This window comes from Chlorocebus sabaeus, chromosome 15 (genome assembly GCF_047675955.1).
Source record: "Chlorocebus sabaeus isolate Y175 chromosome 15, mChlSab1.0.hap1, whole genome shotgun sequence".
NCBI lineage: Eukaryota > Metazoa > Chordata > Mammalia > Primates > Cercopithecidae > Chlorocebus > Chlorocebus sabaeus.
Window position 1 is genome coordinate 37,324,112 of NC_132918.1, and position 25,265 is coordinate 37,349,376.

Genomic DNA, 25,265 nt, shown 5'->3' on the forward strand with positions numbered 1-25,265 from the left:
CTTTTACCATAATATAATGTTTTTGTCTCTTTTAACCACTGTTGCTTTAAAGTTTGTTTTGTTGGATATAAGAATAGCTACCCCTTCTTGCTTTTGGTGTCCATTTGCATGAAATGCCTTTTTCTGCCCTTTAAGTTTATGTGAGTCCTTATATGTTAGGTGGGCCCTCTGAAGGCAGCAGATAATTGGTTGGTGAATTCTTACCCATTCTGCAGTTCTGTATTATCTTTTAAATGGAACATTTAGGTCATTTACATTCAGCATTAGTATTGAAAATGTGAGGTACTGTTGCATTCATCGTGCTCTTTGTTGCCTGTGTACTTGGCTTTTGTGTGTATTTTTTTGCTTTTGCTTTTTAACTTCTGTTTTTGTATTATAGGTCCCATGTGATTTACGCTTAAAGAGGTTCTTTTTTGGTGTGTTTCCAAGATTTGTTTCAAGATTTACTGCTCCTTTTAGCAGTTCTTGTAGTGGTGGCTTGGTAATGGCGAATTCTCTCAGCATTTGTTTGTCTGAAAATGACTGTATCTTTCCTTCACATTAATGATGCTTAGTTTCGCTGAATATAAAATTCTTGACTGATAATTGTTTTGTTTGAGGAGGCTGAAGATAGAGCCCTAATCCCTTCTAGCTTGTAGGGTTTCTGTTGAGTAATCTGCTATTAATCTGATAGACTTCCTTTGTAGGTTACCTGGTGTTCTTGTCTCACAGCTCTTAAGATTGTTTACTTTGTCTCAACTTTGGATAACCTGATGAAAATATGCCTAGGTGAAGATCTTTTTGGGATGCATTTCCCAGGTGGTTTTTGTGCTTCTTGTGTTTGAATATCTATGTCTCTAGCAAGGCCAGGGAAGTTTTCCTCAATTATTTCCCCAAATATGTTTTCCAAGCTTTTAGAATTATCTTCTTCTTCAGGAACACTGATTATTCTTAGGTTTGGTTGCTTAACAAAATCCCAGGCTTCTTGGAGGCTTTGTTCATAAGTTCTTATTCTTTTTTCCTTCTCTTTGTTGGATTGGGTTAATTCAAAGACAAGGTCTTTGAGCTCTGAATTTCTTTCTTCTGCTTGTTCAGTTCTACTGCTGAGACTTCCCAGAGCATTTTGCATTTCTAAAAGTGTGTCCAAAGTTTCCTAAATTTTTTATTGTTTTATCTTTAAGCTATGTATTTCGTTGAATATTTCTTCCTTCACTTCTTGTATCATTTTTTTGGATTTCCTTGCATTGGGCTTCACCCTTCTCTGGTCCCTCCCTGATTAGCTTAATAACTAGCCTCCTGAATTCTTTTTCAGGTAAATCAGGGATTTTTTCTTGGTTTGGATCCTTTGCTGTTGAAGTAATGTGATTTTTTGGGAGTGTGGAAGAGCCTTGTTTTACCATATTACCAGGGTTGTTTTTCTGGTTGTTTCTCATTTGGGTAGGCTCTGTTAGAGGGAGGGTCTAGGGCTGAAGGCTGTTGTTCAGATTCTTTTGTCCCACAGGGTGTTGCCTTGATGTAGTATCCTTGCCCTTTCCCTATGGATGTGGCTTCCTGTGAGCCAAACTGCAGTGGTTGTTGTCTCGCTTCTGGGTCTAGCCATGCAGCGAGTCTACCGAGCTCCAGGCTGGTACTGGTGGTTGTATGCACAGAGTCCTGTGATGTGAACCATCTGTGGGTCTCTCAGCTGTGGATACCAGGGTCTGTTCCAGTGGAGGTGGCAGAGGTGTGATGAATGAATTCTAAGATAACTCTTAGCTTTGGTGGTTTAATGCTCTATTTTAGTGCAGGTTGACCTCCTGCCAGGAGTGGCGCTTTCCAGAAAGCATCAGCTGTAGTAGTGTGAAGAGGGATGGGTGGCGGGCGGGGCCCTAAAACTCCCAAGATTATATGCCCTTTGTCTTCTGCTACCAGGGTGGGTAGGGAAGGACCAGCAGGTGGGGGCAGGGCTAGGCATGTCTGAGCTCAGACTTTCCATGGGTGGGTCTTGCTTCGGCTGCTATGGAGGATGGGCATGAGAGTCCCAGGTCACTGGAGTTGTGTACCTAGTAGGATTGTGGCTGCCTCTGCTGAGTCATGCAAGCTGTCAGAAAAGTAGAGGAAAGCAGGCAGTCACAGGCCTTACCCAGCTCCTGTGCAAACTGAAGGGCTGGTCTCACTCCCACTGTGTCCCCAGCAACAGCCCCAAGTCTGTTTCCAGGTGGAGGGCTAGACCAGCTTGAAAACTTGCCTGAGGCTATCTGCTTCCCAGCTGCAAAAGAAAAGAGCTTTCTTCCCCCCAACTGTGAAGTCTGCACACAAGATTTCCTCCCTCCCCCGAGTTCTGGCCAGGAGGCTTCTCATGCCTATTCAAATTGTTACAAAGTTCAGCTAGGGAATTCCTTCTCCCTGTGGAGTTCTACCCCCTGCTCCTCTGGCTATCCTCCCCATGGATCCATCCCTGTGGTGCCAGGCAGGAATGGGCTGCTTGGGGACCCAGGGAGATCCCAGGGCCTATCTGCTCCTTTCTCTACCCCTGTATTTGGCTCTACTCTCTAACTTGACTCAGCTCCAGGTAAAGTCGGAAACTTCTCCCACAAACAGACCTTCAGCTTCTCCAGTGGGTGTGTGTGTTAGGGAGAGGAAGGTCTCCCTTTCCCACTTCCGCAGTTGGGGGACTCACAGTATTTGGGGTATTTGCTGGGTTCTGCAGGAGCAGTCCATTTCCTTCAGAGGGTCTGTGGTTCCTCTCGGGATTTCTGGTTTGTTCCTGCAGTCAATCTGGAGCTAAAATTCACAACGTGAGCCTCCGCATGCTGCTCTTTCTGAAGCTGCAGTCTAGTCCTGCCTCCGTCCGCCATGATCGCCGGAACAGTTTGAACATATGAACCAAACCATACAATTTGGAAAGGAAAAAAAAAAAAAAAAAGCTCTGCAAAGAGTCCTTCCTTTATACTAAAAGGAACATAAATTTCTCTTGCTACCTGTTTCTGCATTTCAGGAGAAAAACACGAATTCTCTCTTTGTGCTCCAGGGTATACACTTAGCTCATCATATACTGGAGTTCTATTTTCCCTTTAAATATGAACTATGGATTTTTGGACAAAAGTCATAAAAATTCTACCAGATTAATAGAGAACTGCAGATTTTTCCCAAAGGGCTTTTTTCCTGATTTATTTTTATCAGCGTGAATAACTCCTGAGAATATGGTGAGCTGTTTCCTCACAGAGATACCAGAGCCTGAAGTCTGGCAGCATTTCCACCATCTACCACCCACTGAGCTTGATTTTAAGTTGTTTTTCTCAATACAACAAGACCAGTGATTTCTAACAGCAGTCACATCCAAATTTGTTCTGGAATTGTCAGCTACATATCTAAGTGTTATGTTATTTCCCTGCTGTTTTTCTTCTTTATTTTTTAAGCATTTTATTTTGAAATAAATTTAGATTTGCAGAAGAATTGCGAAGATAGTATAGGTGTAGAGCTTTGCCCAGCTTCCTGTAATTTAAAAAATGTATCTTCCCATGGTACACTTATTAAAATTAAAAAAATTATCACTGGTACTATACTATTAACTAAACTCTAGATTTTGTTATACTTTTTGTTTTGTTTTGTTTTGTTTGAGATGGAGTCTTGCTCTTGTCACCCAGGCTGGAGTGCAATAGCATGATCTCAGCTTACTGCAATCTGCACCTCCCAGGTTCAAGGATTCTCCTGCCTCAGCCTTCCAAGTAGCTGGAATTGCAGGCGCTCACCACCACACCCAGCTAATTTTTGTATTTTTAGTAGAGACGGGGTTTCCTCATGTTGTTCAGGCTGGTCTCGAGCTCCTGACCTCTTGATATGCCCACCTCAGCCTCCCTAAGTGCTGGGATTACAGACGTGAGCCACTGTGCCTGGCCTATACTATTAACTAAACTCTAGATTTCCAGTTTTTCCACTGATACCTTTTAGCTTGTTCCAGGACCATAGGATGCCATGCTGTACTATGTTCCTTAGTCCATGACAGTTTCACAATCTTTCCTTGACATATCTTTCTTGTTTTTAAATCTCTTTCCAAATGTACCCTTTGTTACACATGCAAGATGTAACCATTGAATATCCTATTTATATTTAAACATAATTTCTACCTTTTTTTATATTTAAAATAATCTTAACAAATGTAAACAAAATAAAACTAAGCAAAATAAAAACTATTTACTAAATGTAAAAATGAAAACTACTAAGCTGGACCTCACCCTTGGTATGCTTGCCTTTTAAGTGGCTTTCCTGCTTCTGGTATCACCATAGTCAAATCCAGTGGATTTAACTGAAACATTTTTAAACATTCAGAATGATCTTTCTAACGTATTAATTATCATGTGATAATCGTTTTGAAGGTTTGGTGGTCATTTGCATAAATTCCAGATTCTTTAGCATGGTATACAAGTGTGGCCTTCATGATCTAGCACCCACCTTTCTCTCCAGAAGCATCTTCAGCTGTTCCTGCGCTTACGTAAAGCCCTCTGTGGCAGGCAGTCTCTGCCTCAGCCTCTGCCCACACCATGTGAGTAAGCTTGGAAGCAGTCAAGCCTGGAAATGACTGCAGACCTGGCCCATGGTCTGCAGCTTTGTGAGAGATCCTGAGCCCGAGAACCAAATTGAGCCATGCCTAAATTTCTAACTCATAGAATTGGTGAGTTAAGTGTTTGTTGTTTGAAAGGAAAAATTTTAATTAATAACAAATATATGTTGAATCCAGCTGGACTCACTACTTAGAATATCCCACATTGGCCATATTTTCTCATACCTTGGTGTCCAGGTAGTTAGACACTTATTTTGTGATTTAATTGATATTCCTAAGCCCCTACCAAATACCAGGCTATGTGCTAGGTGTTGGAATCAAGGACTCTCAAATATGGTTAAAGGAACCCACAATTAAGTAGAAAACACAATGATGTTAGTTACTGGTAATAATGTAAAAAGTGCTGCAGTTGAGGAAAAAATATATTTTATAAATTTAGAGACAAAAATGATTACAGTTGATCTGGAAAGCGAAAGGTACCAAGAAATTTTTGAGCTAGATTTTGAAGTTTAGTAGGTTTCATCACATGAGAAAGTCAGCAGAGGGAAGAATGTGACCAAAAGATTGAGCGTGAGAGTCCATGTTGTGTTTGGCGGGGGGCAAATGTGCCAATGGGTTTGGGGACGGAGGTATATTGCATGAGCACTGCTGTGGAAGAGTGAACTGTCTTCCATCCTCCTCCCTGCCTATTACAATCTTGTACATCCCTCAAGACCAAGCTCAAATTCCATTGTTTTCTTGATACCATTTCTGATTGTTCCTAACCACGAGGATCTCTCCCATTCAATTACATACTGTCTCACATTGTTCTCTAATTGCTGTCTTAGCAAACACTTTGAGATGGCAAATTATCTTTTCTTCTGTATGCACATCTGGAACATTGCTGAGCACATAATGTTAGATAAATGCTTATTGATTAATTGAAGATGGCATATTTCTTCTGTGTTACTCAAAGTCTAAGTTAAAGTGATTAAGCTGAATATGCATACACAACTAGTAACTCCAAAGCAACACTGAGGTACATGCCTGATAGTGATGCTTAGAAATGAAAATTCAGAGAATGATTAGTAAAATTTCTGATATTTAGAAGCATCAACTTGATGTCAGTAGGCAAATGAACACTTAGAAGTGAGAAAAGCACAAGAAAATGCACAGATGTGACTGAGCATGGGTAGATGGTAGGCAACCTTGTTCCAGAGAGCAGCAGTAGGAGAGCTGTGATTGGGAGGGAAAGATGAGTCCAAATGAGAAGACGTAAGCTCTGATTCATGAAAGACATTCCAGTTTGGTTATGGCCTAGGTGGTCTGTCCCATGGATCTCAGAGAAGGAATTTATGTAGTATGGTGGTAAGAGTCCTTTTTCCCTAATAAAAGTACATATTCTGGGGGATACATGTCAATGTAACCTGCCTATGAATTCTCCTATTAATATAGAATTATTAGACCCTGAATGTCCCATAGAATAGTTTAGTGAAGTGCAAAGGGTATTCTATCTGATTTCACAAATGAATCTAATCAGTTACCATGTGGCATCCATGTTTGGATCTCTCTATTTCTCTTTCCAGTGTCACACACTCCTTCCCTAGAATAAGACTATCACTCATTCCCGCTGTACCTACCATGTTGCTGTTTATCACCCCTGCCATCAAGCATCGAGGAGGTGGTTTGGGCTGAGCGGGCTGTCCTCACTGCCTCTGAGGGCTGGAGCTCAAGCTACTCAAGCTTCATAGTTGTCTATTGGGAACCCAAGCTACTCAAGCTTCATAGTTGTCTATTGGGAACCCAAGCTACTTAAGCTTCATAGTTGTCTATTGGGAACCCAAGGAGTCTCTGGTCATCTTTGTTATTACAACCACTATAGTCATATGTCCTAGATCACAGATATGTGCACCCCTGATTATAGATTAAAGTAAAACAAGTTGTTTCAGTTTTTACTTATAGCTGCACACCTCCCAGGGCTGTCATGAGTCCAGTCATGGGTAAGTGTAACAGGGGAGGGAGGGAGCTGGACATGAAGATGAAAATTAGTAGTAAACATCATGCTCTGTTCACACTTTTCTTCTTCTCATCTCTAAATCTACATTACCCTATTAAGTGTGCTGTGCTGCAACTTCTGCCTCCCGGGTCCAAGCAATTTTCCTGCCTCAGCCTCCTAAGTAGCTGGGACTACAGACGCGTACCACCATGCCCAGCTAATTTTTGTATTTTTAGTAGAGATGGGGTTTCACCATATTGGCCAGGCTGGTCTTGAACTCCTGACCATGTGATCTGCCTGCCTCAGCCTGCCAAAGTGCTGGGATTACTGGCGTGAGCCATCATGCCTGGCAATCCTTTCTTTACTTAGACACTCCTCATCTATGTAAACTTCTGGTGTATTGACCACATATTCTCGGGCATCTCTAGACTCCTCCTGGTTGAGGATAAACCAGAAACTCAGCTACAGTATGATTGTGTCTAAACAAGGGATACCAGACTAAGAAAAAGTAGTGTAGCCCAGATAGGAATGGGGCCACAGTAGGCAAGAGGGAAATTCATTGCATTCTGGATGGTTTCTAAGTCATAGGCCAATTGCCTTTTCCAGACATCCATTTTACTCACCTTTGACATGTGAGTGTATGAATGGAACCATTTGAAAGTGAAAGGGCAAGCAAGGGACTGAAATTGTTAAAATGTAGATTTTTTTTTTTTTTTAGCAATAATCTGACAGAAGCATCCAATGTGTTTATACTAGAGGAAGCAGGAAGATCAGCAAGGAAATTATTAAAATAATGCAGGCATGGAGTGATGAGCATGTTTCCTGATCTCCTTGCCTGTCAGGAAACTCAGAGTTAAGTTTTGCACTGACTTGTAGTAACTGTCATTTATCCAGTGTTAGGATATTATTACCTTTCATTTTCATTTCTCCAATCATATACTTGCTTCCTTTGTCTTATTGGTCTTGGATTTTATTCTACTTGGTTTCCCTTGTAGCCACATCTTACCTTTTAGAAGGAGGTTGTAAGTATAAAAATGCATGAATAAAATAGGCCTATTGGTGGTAATGGGAAGGCTGAAGATAGATGATGTTTGTTTGATGTGATCTGTTATAAATAGGTGAGGATTCTACAAAGTACTCGGTTAAGAGGTATCACCTAGTCGGTGAATGGTAATGGCTGTGTGACTGGGAGATACAGAACAAAGTTATGATGACATAGTAACTTTTAACTTCAAAATGACAAGAAGCTGGGGGCTGCGGTTCAGCAATTGTTGTTGAACTCTAAGAATGTACTGTGTTTCCATACCTACTTTAAAGATCAGTGATCAAAATTAAATAATAGCTTGAGTAATACAAAACTTAGTAAGACTCTGCTCCCTTACAAGGCAGGACAGATGGAGGAGTAAGAAGCATGGTGTGATCAGAGTGCCCAGGCGATTCACACTAAGTAGATGTGCTTGTCCTGACTCCAGAACAGTAACTCCCTGGGGAACACAGTGATGTGCAAAGTGTTAGAACTTAATCATTAGTGAGAATTCTTGCTCTATCGAAGCTTAAAAAGAAAACAGGGCATAATGAAAAATGTACCAACAGAGAAAGGAATGATTACAAAATCTTGGAGTATGTAGCACAAGGGGTTCCAAACCCAAATGCCTATAGAGACCAGGCAGAACTTGTAAATAAGTGAAGTGGGCAAGGCATAACACAAAAAGGAGTGGTGAGGATCATTCCAAACTGAAGAGCACTTGATCCCCAAAGAGTGCAGCTTCTGATCAGCCCCAGCTCATCATTGCATGTGGAAACATGAGCCCCATACCCCCACGTATACTGATAGTTCAAGAGAAGCCAGGAAATCAGACCTCAACTAAAATAGGATTTTCTAAATGTTGGGTTAATTTTGTAATACAATGTGTAGACCAAAACAAAACACTTCTGTGACTGCATTAAACATGTGGAGATTGGTTTGTGGTTGCTGGAAGATAATTGTTTAAGTCTTATCTCTTTAGGGATAAAGAACACTTACTGTTACTTACACAAAAGAGGCTGGCTGGAAAAATTGAAGGGGAAAGATAGCATTTTCCTAAGGGAATGGGATAAGCCATAGCCAGATATGGGAGTGAGATCCCTTCTCTGATGAGTGGGTTCAGGAGGGTGGTGTAGGGGCTCTCTTCTGAATTGAACCCTGTTATCCTATGTGAGTCCAGCACCTCTAACAAAAATGTTTTAGCAGAGTACACTCCTGAGTCTAGGCAGAGATGATGATATGATTGGGATGAGAGCAGAGAGTTTGAATTTACTAAAAAGAAAAGAATATGTCTTTTGGTACAAGGTCCTCCCCCAAAATGTGGCTGCCACAGCCTTATTATGTGATAACTGATCCCAAGGTGGAGGGAAAAATGTTCATTCAAATGCAAGTCATTTAATATCTGCTAAGTGTGATAAAATCCTCCAAACTTCCAAAGGTTTAAATTATGGAATCCAAAGTCGGGTTTGGGTTTGAAATTAATTTTTTATGGTTGTTACAACAACAAAAACAATATTTCTTATGTGGTCACTATGTACTAGAAAGTATAGTGAATTTTTGACATGCATTATCTTGATAATTCTTCATAGGACCCCCGAAGCAGGTATTTTTATTACTCTCATGTGATACTACAGGGTACTCAGGCTCTCACAGGTGAAGTGACTTGCCCAAGATTACACATAAAGAGACCAGGATGTGTGCCCCACCCCTGTGCAAACTTTCTCCATCAATTTAATATGACATGATTCAAACTTTCTCAAAGTGAGAGCTGTGAAAACCAAGTGTGATGGTAAACATAACAATATTTTATAAGCTGTAAGACAGTTTCTGCTTCCAAGCACAAGAGAAACTGTTAGGTAATTTTACTTTTGATGGCCGTAACTATTATTTTTTGCAATTACCCTTCATACGAATTCCTACTTATTAATTGGTTCCCACTGCCTCCATTCAAAAGAAAAGAAAAGATGCCTTGCTCTGTGCATTTGTTCAAGTCACTGTTTACATCTTTATGTGCCCACTTTAACCTAATTATATGGACTCCCTCTGGAACCAGCTGGGGATGAAGATGGAAAGAGACCCAGCCCACCTGAGGCATCTGTTCGTTGAATGACGATTTCACCACTGCTCATGAGTCTAATGCTGGTGAACTTTCCTTACAAACTGAACGTTTTTTATACTGGCTTTTAAAGTAAGAAAAATCATGACCCACTGCTGAGAGTATATCCAGGAACACTCAGTTAGTTAAAACTACAGGAAGAACTATCACAGAATATGAAAACTTTGTCCTAACACAATTTCATCTGAAATTTTATATACTTTGACTCTCTAGGGGAGAAAAAGAAAAGAAATAAAAACAAATGAGAGAATAGGAATGGATATGAGGAGGAATCCAGCCAACTGGAAGGTTGCCACACAGAAACACAGAGAAGTTTCTATCAGTCAAACAAAAGCCTGTCATAGGAAGGAGCACCATGGGGCTAGACCTGAGGACAAGCACCACACATCATGAAAAGCTAAATCAAGGTGAGAGGGAGAGAAGTAGGACATATATTTTCTTCCCTTCCTAAATGGCTTCATAACTACATTAGGCCAGAAAAAAAAAAAAAATTGCTTCTTAGCATTGGTCAGTTTAGTAATAGCAGGTCACTGAAAGAAACAACTCGTTCCTCTTCATCTTCTTTCTTATGGTTTTTAAGAAGGAAAATAGATACCAGGGAAAGAGAAAAAAAAAAAAAAAAGCCTGTTACAGCAAAGAGCTATTTCTTTTGAGTCAGCTTTTGTGCTAGACTATTAAGTACTCTAGAAATTAAAGATTTTTACCTCACTGATGAAAACAGTTAAGTATATCAGACCCAGGCATGACTTGTTCTTGGGTAGATCTCATAATTAATACATTCATTCAGAAAAATGGCAAATTATTGAAATAGGCTGGGTATTATTTTGTTATTGCATTGCTTCATATCAATTAGCCACATCTTTATGATAAAGGACACCATGAATGTAAATTTTTAGAATATTTATGCTATTCATTTTTCCAGTGCTGATTATCCATTAGGTACAGAGGTAGGTTCCGTAATTCAGATCATGTCAGTTTTTTACAATCCCTCAATGTCTCCCCATGGAACTTAAAATGAACTTCAATCTCTCATGACAATACCCCAGGCCTGCACGACCCGGTGGTCTCTGCTTCTCCCCATCTTTACCTCTACCACAATCCCTCCTGCTTGTTGCTTTCCAGCCATCCCAGCTCTCTTCCAGTGGCTCGAAGATTCCAAGATTTCTGCCACTGGTCCTCTCTACCTGCTGATTCTCCTGCCCAGAATACTAGCTTCCCATCTTTGTTATGAGTGGTTCCATTGCATTCCTCAATCTCAGTTTAATGTCACATCCTCAGAAAGAGCTTCCCTGAGTCTTCTTTCTAAAATAGCCACCCGTCACCTACCCTGACGTCACCTACCCTGATGCCACAGCATCTTTTTATTTCCTTCATAGAATATGTTATGGTCTGTTGTTTTGTTTTGTTGTTTTCTTTCTCTGGCTATAGTATAGGCTCCATGAGGACAGGGCCTTGTTGTTCTTCATTTCTGTTCCATCAAATCCTAGAGTGGTATCAGCACACTAGACATATACTACTTATTTGCTAAATGATGGATAGATGAGTAAATGTGGAAATAGAGATACTAACACTTAGATAATCCCATTTTTATGTCAGGTATTGTGCTAAGTATTATTACCTATGTTAGTTTACATAGTTACTACTGTGAGATAAGTGTTGTTTTCATCTTGCTGATGAGAAAAAATGGGAATTTAGGTCTTATAATGCTGTATAAGCCCTGAAGGAGCTCCCAGTCTGATTATATCATTAGACAACAAGCTCATTATATAATAAATCCAGATTTTGTGTTTTTTCTACAACAGCATGTAGAAATCTCATATAGCCCGCTTAAATTAAGTGGTTAGATTTAGCTCTGCTCTTCACGCCTCCAGTGAATTATGCATGCCTTTGTGGATTTGAATACGTCTTTATGAAATAAACATATTTTGGAGAGCAGACACTGTCTCTCTCATTTCCATAAAAGTGAGATGCCCATTATATCAACATTTGTGATCCCTTGATTATAATTCTTTACATTCATGTAGCTCTTTTGCAAAGAAATGTTCAGACATATGAGTTCCTTCCATTTCCTTTCACGTCTCTGTGAAGGAAGGGCAGGCAGGGCAGGTGTTATTTATCCTTGTCTTCCTGCCACAGATGATGCTGCTAGAGTTCTGTGACATTAAGTGGCTTTCCCAAGGTCACACAGCTGGTAAGTGGTAAAGCCTCTTGGCCCTGGTCTTCTGTCCTCAGAACATAATTCTGTTGTCCCCAAAGCCCTGAAGTATCCCTCTCCCTGCTGCTTCTACCCCTCCAATCATCCTTTGCTATTCTTTTCTATTTCCTGAAAGTCTGCACTGTGACATACTGAGAGCTTTAAATGGAGGTGAGAATGAAGGGGTTCTTTGTAGTGAAAACAGATGAGCAGATTTCTCTACCTGCCTCCCATCTCTCCTCAGTTCTTCCTGTTCCCCAAAGAAATACAGAGGGTGTCTCCAAGGGGCTCTTACTACAGAGAGCTACCCCATGACTATATTTAATAAATGAAAGTGAGGAGATAAATATTCTTTTTCTGATCATTTGACCAGATATGCTAATGAAGCATGTCCCAATATGTCTCTCAAACTGTTCCCTTCCCTTCCATTCTCACTGGTCTCTCTCTAGTTTCAGTCATCATCTCTATTGTTTTCCAATACTCTTCTAAGATGTCTCCTTTCCTCTGGCCTAGCCACCATCCATTCTACTCTCTATGCTGCAAATAGAGCTTCCATTCTAGGGCATAGATCTGATTGCATTGCTCTTTTCCACTTAATCATCAGTGTCTCTCCATTGCTGCTAGCCTAAATTTAAACTCTTTGATATGTCACACAAAGGCATTAACACCTGAGTTCCTTGCTGCTCCAGCCTCCCTTCCTGCTATATACCGTACTGTCATCTTAGAGGACTTCTGGCTAGTGACTGCCTGCTGTGTACTCTCATACCCTGTGCTTTTGCATGGTGTTCCTGCCTCTTGGAGCACCTTCTCCCTGCTTCTTTGTAAAGTTCAGCTCAAAACTTACTTTTATCTTAAAGCGTTCTTGGATTCTTCTCTATTATACTTCTCCCTGAAGAAGATGTGATTCTTCCAGCCTTTCTCCTATGGCAGTTTGTTTAGACATCTATTAGGGCTACAGTGATGATGTTTTCTGGTTTTAATATCGTGAAAACAGGGTTTGGCAACAGAATAAAGTAGTTTAATAATGATAGCTACTTTTTTTTTTTTTTTTTTGCATCCTCTTTAGTATCTTTACTTCATAAATCATGGTCTCATTGATGGTCTTATTCTTTGTGACATTAGAACCCAGTCAGTCCAGTACCTGGCATGTAAGAGTACGTTATGAATGCTCATTGGACTCTAGGCATTCTTGTGTATACTTTAAATATACTCTGATTTTTATTGCAATCTTCTGAGGTAGCTATGATGCTGCCATTTTGCAGATAAGGAAACTGATATTAATAGGATTTTTATTTCATAGAGGTAGCATTTGAACTGATGTGTGAGTTTGACTCCTAAAGTGTGTTCTTTTCTATTATATGAGAGATTGCCTACATAAATTGATCAGGTATTATTATTCACTCTTTCCTGTGAAAGTTGTCCAAGGTGGGTGGAAATTAATTTAGTACTTAAATAATATGATTGAACATGAAAGCCAAGAAAAGCAGATTAAAGGAGATTTTTCTGGAGGGAACGAAATTAGTAGATTTTTCTGGAGGGAATGAAAAAAGCAGATTAAAGGAGATTTTTCTGGAGGGAATGAAATTAGTAGACAGAGACTACATGGAACATGTTAGCGGAGAACCATGTGGGGAAATAAGCTAAGTCCATGACTTACTGAGATTGCTTTCTGTCACCTCAGTGAACATTTACCTCAAGCAAGACACACTACTTGACAAAGACATAAAGTACTTTACATGTGGTTTAACACGTAGCCCTTCAGAGTCCTAATCTTGGGGACAAGACTGGCAGAGATGGCTGAATTCTCAGGTCTCCTGATCTCCTGCTTATGGTTTTATTCATTCTCTACACCTTCCAAAGCAGGCAGTGTTCACCAGCAAATTCAGCAAACAAATTAGATGCGGAAGGACAGCATTCCCCACTGATCATCTGGAGCCATCTTATTTGGCAACAGGAAGTGCAAAGAAAAAATCGGGTGAGACCTTGGATGAAAGGTCACACAAACCCCTAATAAATTATCTTAACACGATGACATTATTGTGAGATACTTCTAGATCGGCTTGAGGGTTTTCAAATTTTTTTAATATTTTACAAAGCACAATGCATTTCCTTTTGGCGAGAAGGACATTTCTGACCAAGGAAGTACAGTGACACACTTTTCCGGAGATGAGAGAAAGGCACACACACACATTCACCAGTCACTTAGAAAAGTGAATGAGACGCTGGGGCAAATACTATGTTCTAAACTTGAGAATGGTCATAAAGGGAATGGGAAAGTCCCTGTGTTTTTAAAGGAAGCAAATTAGTCGCAGGCAGCCTCGGACAAGTTGAAGAAACATCTGGGTAGACCGATAATAGACTGACTTCCTGACATGCCGTTTTAACTGTGATGACTTCAGACAGGAAGCTTAAGTTTATCATTATAACACTAGAAAAATACATAAAATTACGAGGCAAAATATTAACCACATACAAAATTGTAACTTTCTAATAAAAGTATATTTTATAAAGTTATAGAGGTTTAACGTTATTTTCGAGATCTAAAAGCTATCATTTTAGTCTCTGCCTCTCTTTCCTGAGGAATATTTCAAGAAAAATATATGTACTTGTGTCTAATAAATCCAAATCCTATATACTTTCTTCAGTTACTGTATTCTAGAGGCAATTTAAATAGAAATGACATTTCATTTCTCCAAACCAGAATTTTTATGTGAAAATTTTTTTCACTATGATAAAATCACTAATAAGGAGAAAAATTAGTAACTAGCAAATAAATTAACCATGCTTTTCCAGTGATGTGGTTGTTGGCCTTTCTAAGACCTTAAGGCAAGGCTATAAGAATACTCCTGAAAGTTATCAAATATCTGTGAAATGTTTTCAGATTTTGCATATATATGCATATGTCTATATATGAAAATAAATTATTCAGGGTGGACTCTCAGGAGATAAGGAGAATTCCTTAGCACCATATTTTGTTCATCTTGTTTCCCTTATTGCCAATGAATTGCAGGGCCCTATTAAGTTAAAAGGCACCCCACTTATTTTGGAAATATCTTTCTTCTATGTTTAAAGAAACATATATTTTTAAAGAGGCTACATTTGAATATTCTTTGAGGCTTCATGTTGCTCATTTCTATATACATGACATTTTAAAGCAGCATAATTTTCATGGTGAAAGAATAAGAGTTATCCTTTATGTCCTCATGTCATGCAGAGACTCATAAGTCCTGGTCTTTTACCCCAAGTTGCATTTATAATTAGGAAAACCACAATTCTTTACTCAATAGCTGTTGGTTAGGAAGGGGGCTTTTCCATGAATGCAAAAAAGAGCACAGTGCAAGATCCATTTTATTATGACTGTGGATACAGGCTTTTGAGTCTAAGACAAAGTTCATTATTTTACCAGCCACATGTTTTTTAAATATTTTAAAAGAAAAAACCTAAATCTTCCATTTTCAACCAATGTAGCGGTTCTGCATTTGTTCTACATCTCCCCTCCCACTTGCACTCCATGTCTAGCTAAGCAAATTTCCCTGTCTTCCCCTTATGAATCTGCTTTCTGGTATATGTGCCTTCTCCTACATGGGTACCTTTCTGATTTATCCATTTCTCAAAGTCCTTTCCATCTTTTTTAGGACTGACTTTCTCAAATGCAATCTCCCACATGAAGATGTGCCTATCACCTCTGCAATAATTAAGTGTGCTCTCCTTTGGGTAGCCCCCTATTATTTCATTATTTAGAACATTTAATTCAGAAAATACTTGGTGAGAGGCTGTCCTTTGAGAGGCACTGTCCTATGTTCTGTGGGGGTTGGGAAAGTAAGAAAACAACTTATCCTTCAAAATCAGAAGAGGAAATAAGGCACAAACAACATAGCTATGATGCAATGCAGACTCCTATTTAATATCTGTATTCTATTAATTGGAATCGAATGGTTTGAAGTTTATACACACACACACACACACACACACACATATGCACATAGGTAGCACACATATGGTCTCCCTAACACTGGGCCTAGAGTGATGACATAGGAATTGAATGGCATTGCACAGATTTCAGGCCATCCATAACTTTTTTCCCATTTGAGAAGTAATTTACAAACAAAAACTATTTGTCTTCTGGACAAATTCACCTTGTATTTTCCATAGTTCTATCACATGGAAAAAAGCTATCTTTTCTCAAAGAGAAAGAGACAATACGTCTGTGTACAGCCTCTGCCTTTTCCATCCCCCTTCTACAACTGTGCTTGATGCCATGCACATACGTATGCACACACACGCACGTACACACCCCCCCCACCCACACCCTATTGCTGTCTCAATCTCATAGTCCCAGTGCTGTAATCACAGGAAGTATTCCCTTTGTTCCCCACTTGAGTTATTTTTCTGCTCTAACTCTAGAGATTAAGAGCTAACAGAGATTAGCTTGGTTTCCCTCTGAATTCTGTATGTACAGAAATACACCATGTACAACTTCCTTTTCCTTTAAAGGGGGCAAAGGTGCAGACAGGTAGAGGGGGGCTTCTGTTGGAATTCAGAATCCCTGCAAAGGTAATCCTTGCTCTATGGAGTAGTTAATAGCCTTAAACTATAAAGAATCTATGACTCAGTGTTTTCGAGGTTGTACGCTCATTAGAGGACTTTGCGACTACTGAAAACATTATGTCTGTGGAAAATGTGTTTCAAGCTCCAAGCAAGCAACCTTTACCGGAAGCACTGGAAATACCCTGTGTCTGGAGGAGCCTACATCTAGGTGCAGCATGCTGTATCTATAATACATTTATAAGCTAAGTGCAGTAGAAATTAGACACCAAACCTCGTTTTACAAAGATTTTCATAGTCAAGGACTGCAAGTCAACACTGAATTTCATATTAAAAATGCCCAAGAAGTATTTGTAGAGGAAGTTCTTGAAGTTTAACTGATTTTGAGATGGAACAGAGAAAAGGGCATTGCAGTCCAACAGTTACAGAGAATACCAAATTACTGGACTGGTAAAGTAAAAAAAAAAAAAAAAAAAAAAAAAAAATTTAATAACACTTTTTAAGCATTTAACTTTATTTTTCAGTTTGTCTATCTTTGAAGTAGGGATAGTAATAATACTTACCTCATAGGGTTGTCAGGTGAATTAAGTGAGTTATGTACATGAACCACTTATAGTGCCAGGTACACAGTAAATATGTTCGTGTTCATGACTGTGAGCATTGATTGATGGTTCACAGACCCTTATGGACAAACACACTGTACAGGGGACTGCTTTGGGTATCAGATGGCAATCTCAAGCTACTCCCTTAAAAGTACATTAAGCTCCTGTGTCTAAACAACTAAGTAATTCTTAATCCTTTCATTGCTTTTTTTTTTTTTTTTGGTAAGGAAAGAGAGGACACTGCTAAAGTTTACCCCTCTTGACTGCCAATAAGTAAGGGTTTCTTTTCGCTGGGGATGGGGTGAGGGGTGAGGTTGGGGAGTGTGAAGAAAATGTTCTAAAACGAGATTGTGATGATGTTTGTATAACTCTGGTAATATACTAAAACCATGCAACTGATACTTTAAGTGAGTGAGTTGTACGGTATATGAATTGTATCTCAAGGAATCTCAATAAGAAAGTGTCTGATATTCTTAAAAGTTCTTTCTAGGCATTAAGGGAAGTTTCTCTATTTACAAAAGCGAATCAGGACAACATTGCCAGGAGCTTTTCACAAATAATTTTTAATTATTATTCAAGTTCCAAGCGAACTTGATTTTCACAAATAATTAATTTTTAATTATTTGTGAAAAGATGAATGCAAACCATAATGCCTGTGCATACTAACAAGAACATCCTGTACCAGTTTTCTGAATGAGTTAAACAATTTTGTGTCAACATACTTTGGAATTAGAGACTTTGAAAGTAATGATTTTCCTGAACTCTTACCTCTGTGTTTATAATGCTAACAATGTTAGGTTATTTTAATTTTCTCTAAGTGCTAACTTCTATAGTAATTCTAATCAGCAGTCACATCATTCATATTCTGAAGGCACAAAACAATAACACTGTACTCTCACCAATGTGATATTCTTCACCAAGAACTTGCTCCACACTGATTTTTGGTTTTTAAGTAGAAACTCATGCTATATTTTGTAAGGGCTCATCCAGAGTGGCGCCTCAACACATAGTCATGGAGATAAACAATGAGACAGGATGTTTCAGATCTACTGTAACTGTCTGTCTGAAGGTAAAATTCCTCCACTGTGGCTGTAGCAATTTTATTTTTATCGCCTACGTATTTAGCTGGTAACAATTGGTGATGACATAAGCCCAACTGAAAAACATAGGGCACCATGCCATCCTTTTCACACTCTCTTATAAGCAGCTATTATCTCAGCGGAGGCTGTGAGGAGAGATGCTATGTGGGTTCTGTTTTCCACTCTGTGAGATGGATCACCAGAAATGCCAGTCATGGTCATCTGATGATAAAACTTGTGGAAAAGTATACTTCAGATGATTTGACTATTTCCTGTTTTTAACCTTTACTCATGTTTTTAGTAGTTCTTCAGTTTCCAAGTCTTATAGAAGCCCAACATCATTTCCTGTGAAAACATCTATTTGTAGATTAAAGTCAAGGGCAATGGGGCCCTAAAAAAATTGTAAGTGAACCCATTAGTAGCCCCTTAGATTTAGTGAACAATGTCAGAATATCTCAAGTGAAGTAGGTAACTAGAATTACATTCAGCTTATGACTATAAATAAAAATAACCAGTCATATAAATAACATTAGTCAGCCTTTCCAAATCAGCTCAATTGTCTGACTTCTCCAACACCAAATATACCCCTAAATGAATTGAATCGAACAGTTTTGGATTTGGGCTTTATCAGTTTCTCTGCTCAGATCCTACTCTTGATTTATCATCATCCTTAAGAGAAATTGAGAGACTATGCCAGCTGAGGGATCCGCGCCTCCTGTGTCCCTTCATAGGAACAGAGGCCACTTGGGCTCACCTGGAGATTATGGGTTGCCTCATTTGGCTATTCATCTCCTTCAGTCATGGCTGCTGGGACAATGACCCTATTACCAAACAAACCTATTTACTTCTGAAATGCAGTCACTGTGGTAGGAAAATCTTTCTAGCCTCATCCTACTGAGGATAACTTTTATCAGTAATTTTAAAAAATTAATATTTAGTTTACATTAGGTCTTTATAAATATTATCCACAGTTCAGCCATGTATGTACGATTGCTATGTTAATTCTTCCTGTGCACGTCTGATTTCTTTTTCCTGGAGTTAATAACTGCCTCTGATTTTGGTTGTTTGTTTGTTCAGCTTTCTATTTACCTGACACTCAATTCTTAATCTTCTGTCGGTATAGAAAACTGACTTTGGAAGGTTTAAACATCAAGTAATCACTTATTCTTTCTCTTGGGTAATATTTATCCTAGAATAGTCTGTTCCTCTGCTCCACTGTGGATCTTTGCTCTCCAGATCTACTGTGACACTGTCAACTAGAGCGCACGCTGTCTCTCTGACTCCTCTTTCAATCTTCTGTTTCCTGAATCTTGTGTCTTTCGTTTTAATTCCACATTTTGATGATGATATCCATTAGCAGCTTTCTGAAAGAAGATGATGATTTTCTTTGAGACCTGGCATGTCTAGGAGTACCTCAATTTTACTCTTAATTTGATCTTTTGACTAGATATCAAATTCTATATTGGAACTAAGTTTCCCTTCAGAATTTTGATGGCATTGCTCTGTTTTAACTTCTACATTGACTATTAAGAAATCTAATACCATGTTTATACTGAATATATTATCTGTGACTCTTTTTTAACCCTTCTATGGAAGCTCCTAAGTTCTTTATATTATTTCTATACTCAAAAATGTTATAGTAAAGTGACTCTTAAAATTGTTTCTCTCTCTTGAAAGTAGAAATTCATATATTCTAATTTTTTTTGCAAAATTTTTATCATATTATTTTTGTATAAAATCTGGAATATCTTAAAGTATTTATTGGATAAAATCTTCCCTTTTTCCCACATTCTCTCTTTTCTTTCTCTGAATAATTATTTGTATGTCAAGTCTCTTGGACTGATTATTTTTGCCCCTTTGGCTACTTTCTGGAAGATTTTCTTTTTACTCTCTTTTTCTCTTAATTTTTTTTTTCATTTGTGCTATCATTTTACATTTCTAGAACCTTTTAAAATCATTACTTGCTTTTTTTTTATAGTTTATTTTATATTTTTTCCTGTTTCTTGGCTAAAAGCATTTTCTCCTTTCTTCATGAACACATTAGTTATAGTTTGAAGGTTTCTCTTGTTTCGTTCCTTGTCTTCTTCCTCTTTTTTCTTTTTCCTTTCTGCTTATTTTAAAGGTTTCTTCAGTTGCTTGGTGATTTTTCTCTATAGGCCTCTATTTTAAAAAGAGGCATGAAAATCCTGATTGGACGCTCTGTGTACATAGGCAGGGGAGTTGATGGTGGGTTTTCCAGATGGGTGATCAAGTGAAACCTGGCCATTTCATGTTTGGAAAATCTCAAATACAAGACCCTTTTGGTATCCTTTCTTCTGGGTGCAAACCTGGGTGATAGACTTCTGGGAGTGGAGAAAGGGAAGGAAACATCTTCACAGTGTAAGCTTTTCTTAGATAGGCTATTTTCTGTGCAGTGTTTCAACTTCATCCTTATCCATACCTGCAGAGAATAAACATACACTCTTGTTTGAAAGGAGAACAATAGGAGAGGGGTACCTCCTAATCCTTTGGTTTTCAGCCCCAGCTCACACCATTACATTCAGAAGTGCTGGTGACTGCAGTCTCTGAGCCTCTGGTGAGTTCTCTGATATGAATCAGCTTGTTTCTTTTTGGTTTCATTTCCTGTTCATCTCAGCGACACAAAGCTACGACTCTTGCATCTGCATTTCCTCTTCCAAAACTTCATTCCTATTTCTCACCTGCTGTGATCTTGTCTTCCATTCTGTTTGACCTTGTAGACTTACGTCTTTTCAAAATTCCTCAATTGTCATTATAGTGAGTTTGGGAGAGAGCAGAAGTAAATGCAGGTGTTCAAACTTCCATGTTTAACTGTAGGTTCAGGATTCATATTTAGTTCTATTAAATATACTCTTGGTGGTTCTAGCCATCCATTTAGCTTGTCAAGATCTTCCAGACCCCAGTACATTCATTCATCAAACTATTTGTATCACCAAGCTTTGTGCAAATCTATCCATTTAGAGAGTCTAGGATGAACCCAGCTATTTAGTAAGATTTTGAAGTTTTCCGTTTAGCACGTGCTCAGCTCAGCTCCCTCATATAAATTTGGTCACCCTTTGTGGAAACCCCACACAGTCGGTATATAGTACCTTTTGTTCTTGACTTGTGACCCAAGCTTCTGTAGAAGTTTATAAAGATATTTGAAACAAATGCTCCCTCCCATCTCTCTCTGTCTTCTCTCTTTTTCTCCTTCTCCCCCCATCTCTCTCTCTCTCTTCTTTACCTCCCTTTCTCTTTCACACACACAGTAGTTATCTATGTATAGCCAAAGGTATCTATAGCTTCTGAATTCTGAACAGCATCATGTGGCTTTAATCTTTTTTAAAAAACTTTTAGGTTCAGGGGTACACATGTAGGTTTGTTATCCTGGTAAACTCACATCACGGGAGTTTGTTGTACAGATTATTTTGTCACCCAGGTACTAAGCCTAGTACCCAATAGTTATTTTTTCTGCTCTTCTCCCTCCTCCCACCCTCTACCCTAAGGAGGCTGCTGTGTCTATTGTTCCCTTCTTTGTGTCTGTGAGTTCTCAACATTTAGCTCCCACCTGTAAGTGAGAGCATGCAGTATTAGATTTTCTGTTCCTGCGTTAGTTTGCTAAAGATAATGACATCCAATTCCATCCATGTTCCTGCAAAAGACCTGATCTTATCTTTTTTATGACTGCATAGTATTCCGTGGAGTATATGCACCACATTCTCTTTATTCAGTCTGTCATTGACGGGCATTTAGGTTGATTCTATGTCTTTGCTACTGTGAATAGTGCTGCAATGCATATTTGTGTGAATGTATCTTTATGGTAGAATGATTTATATTTCTCTAGCTAGATACCCTGTAATAGGATTACTGAGTCGAATGGTAGTTCCATTTTTGGCTCTTTGAGGAATTGCCATACTGCTTTCCACAATGGTTGAACTAATTTACACTCCTGCCAACAGTACATAAATGTTCCCTTTTCTCTGCAACCCTGTCAGCACCTGTTATTTTTTGATTTCTTAGTAACAGCCATTCTGATTTGTATGAGACAGTATCTCATTGTGGTTTTGAATTGCATTTCTCTAATGATTAGTGATATGAGAATTTCTCAATACTTGTTGGCTGCATGTATGTTTTCTTTAGAAAAGTGTCTGTTTGTGTTATTTGCCTACTTTTTAGTGGGGTTGTTTGGTTTTCTTCTTGTAAATTTATTTAAGTTTATTACTGAAAAATGATATGGTTAATCAGAATACTAGCAACTAACTTTTTTTGAGACAGGGTCTTGCTCTGTTGTTCAGGCTGCTGATAACTTTCAATACCATATCATTGCCTTAGATTTTTTAGACTCTTCTAGTATGTGCCTGCTGATTGCATCTACTTAGGTGTCTCTATAAAGCAAACACAGAATTTCTATATGTACCTTATTTTTTACAGGGAAGAGAACTGAAAGCAATTTGCTGAAAGATGCCAGAATATTCTAGAGAATTGAGACTTCCTCACAAATGCAAGAAAGGCCAAACTAGAACAAAAATAGTAAAGCTCTGAATGTGATATCAAATTTCATTGCATTCAATGTCTAAAGTAAAATTCTCTGAAATCTAAAAGCTGTGACTTAACATCTCTAGGAATTACTTTTATGTTTGCAACTTTGGAGGCAAAAATATTCCTGAGTTCGTTTACTTGCAAACAACTAGTTTTCTTACCATGATTTAATTTTGACTTATCCCAACCCTTATCTGTTTCAATGTTGATATTTATGAGTTTTTAGACTGTTCTTAAGATCATCATCATATATATTATATCTATTCTTCTACCCTCCTTAGGTGAAACTAGTTTATTTACAGGAAGGCACAACATCTGATAACTGAATATCACAAATGGTTACATGTTTTGATTTTCACTTTCAAGTGGCAATGACAGATATCCAGTTAAATTATGTACTGAAAGACTTAACAATTCTCCTTTTTAAATTATCTACCCCTAATGGAGCGGTGGGGAACCAAGTTAGTTTTGTTTTTAAATAGAAATTGTCTTTGCCTTTACTCAAGAATTTAGATTTTAAAAATTATAGGCTGTTATGAGTAAAATAAACATTGGAGAAATATTCAGAAAGCTCCACAACAGTCATGTAGTAGTAATAGCAGTATTTGGAGGGGAAATGAAATGAAACTAATGTCAACTCAAACCTTAAATAGCTGTGAATGCAATTATAACAATTCATCATGTCCCTTCAGACTTGATTTATGGTAAGTCTTTCCTAAAGCAAAGTCCCAGAAGACCCAGGTGATAGGCATGCCTACCAGCCAACTGCCATGCTATCAGTCCCCAAGAGAGCAGTTTCTCCTGCTGACAATTAGTTTTTCTACATAGGCACTCTGCCTTGTAACATTAGCTCATCTATTCTCTTGGACTTAAACAGGAGGACCTGACTCTGTGTGACATCAGTTCAGAAGGAGATGCTGGTGTTTCTGACGTATTTGCAAGGAAAATGAGTGAGATTCATCAGAATGCCAGATGATGCACTAAAGATTGTTATATAGCTGTCACTGCTATTATTGTAAAGGTTCTTACAATAATAAGAATATTCTTAATAATGGTAGTTTATGAAAGGAATAAAGAAATACTGCATTTTTTATCTACTCCCTGAAAGACATTACGTACTTAGACACATGGAGGAATTATTAAAATAAAATGGTTCTAATTGTATAGCACCCTGTAATTACATATTGCAATTATGCTGGGGCAGTTGAGGTGTGATTCATTATTTCACTAATGCTTCTTTGTTATTTTTTTCTATTATGGTGGGAACTCTTCCAACAGTGGCAAGAAAAGTGGGGGAGAGAAGAAATCTCTGACAATCTTTTTTTTTTAATGAAACAATTTAAATATACAAAATATTTTTACTGCAAAAGCTTAAAATGAGTTTTAGCAATAGTAGATGAGGCTAATCAGAACAGAAGTGTTTATGCAGTATATTCAATTAAAACATTATTAGCAGCATCATAACTAATAACAGTAGACATTTCTATCAGCACTCAGAGAATATGGTAAATAGGTATTTTATGTTGAAAGATATTATAAATACAAACATAATAAAGAATTCTTCCCTCCAAAATCGTGTGGTATAATAACTGGGTTATGTTGGAAGAGCACAACGTCATGTTTCTAGACAGAAATAGTCTAAAAAATTGACTTTATATTTTTAAATGCCTGGAAGCAGTGAAGAGAGGGACAGACTCAGTTTGTGAAAACCTGAGATACAATTCTGTCTTGGGAGAGCAAAGAGGGGGCGGAATCATAGTCTTGGAAGGGAAATTGATGGATGGAGAACGCTATGGATACTCACATCTGCTGAATTCCTGCTCTTTTCCCTTTGGGTGCAATGTATTCAATAGTGCATTCGAGTCACATCCACACCAACTGCGAAATTCTTATTGTGGTGTTATCTCTGTGACTGCTCTTTCACTTGTTGAAATTTCCTAGGCAAAATTTGCCTGCAGGAACATGAGCTTATGCAGTGGGTTAAATGGCATTTCATGTAGCTGTAAAATCACTTTGAGGGTCTGATTTTTTTCTTTTATGTCATATCGTTATTGCCTATGTTTCTCAGATGTTCTCAGCATAAACGGCAGTAGATAAAGGAAAATTTCTGTCCCATGAAGGTTTAATTTGCAGTTTTTAAAGATAGTCCATTTTCCTTGTTTAGGAGTGTCTCTTTCTCCTTGACCTTTTCCATGCAGATGTGAAAACTGAAAACTGAATGTTTTATAAAGGCAGGAGAAATCTTGCTTTAACTTTTTTTCAGCATCGACTATAAAATCAGCATCAGAGTCATTGAATTACATATGTATTTCTTCAGGAATACGTGATCATTTGAAAAGCTGTATTCAATCAGAAGATTGTGAGCTTTGATGTTGGGGCATGAGGTCAAAGGTAAAAGTGATCATGCATAAAGAAAAGCATGCAGAGTGTGGGTTTGTGCCACAGGCAGGAGACAGCCTCTGCTATAAGTAATGGTGCTGGAGAAGCCATGTGAAGGAGCCAAGATGTAACCAGCTTGGACAGGGTACCAGAACCCAGGGTCAGTCACCCCTTCGTGACCAGATGACCAGAATTTGAGTTGAGCCTCAGGGAAATGGTGCTGCCTCATATTTTGCCAGATGTCTCCAGCAGACTCTCGGAGTGCTTGCCCACTATCCAGTCAATGATGCTTTTAC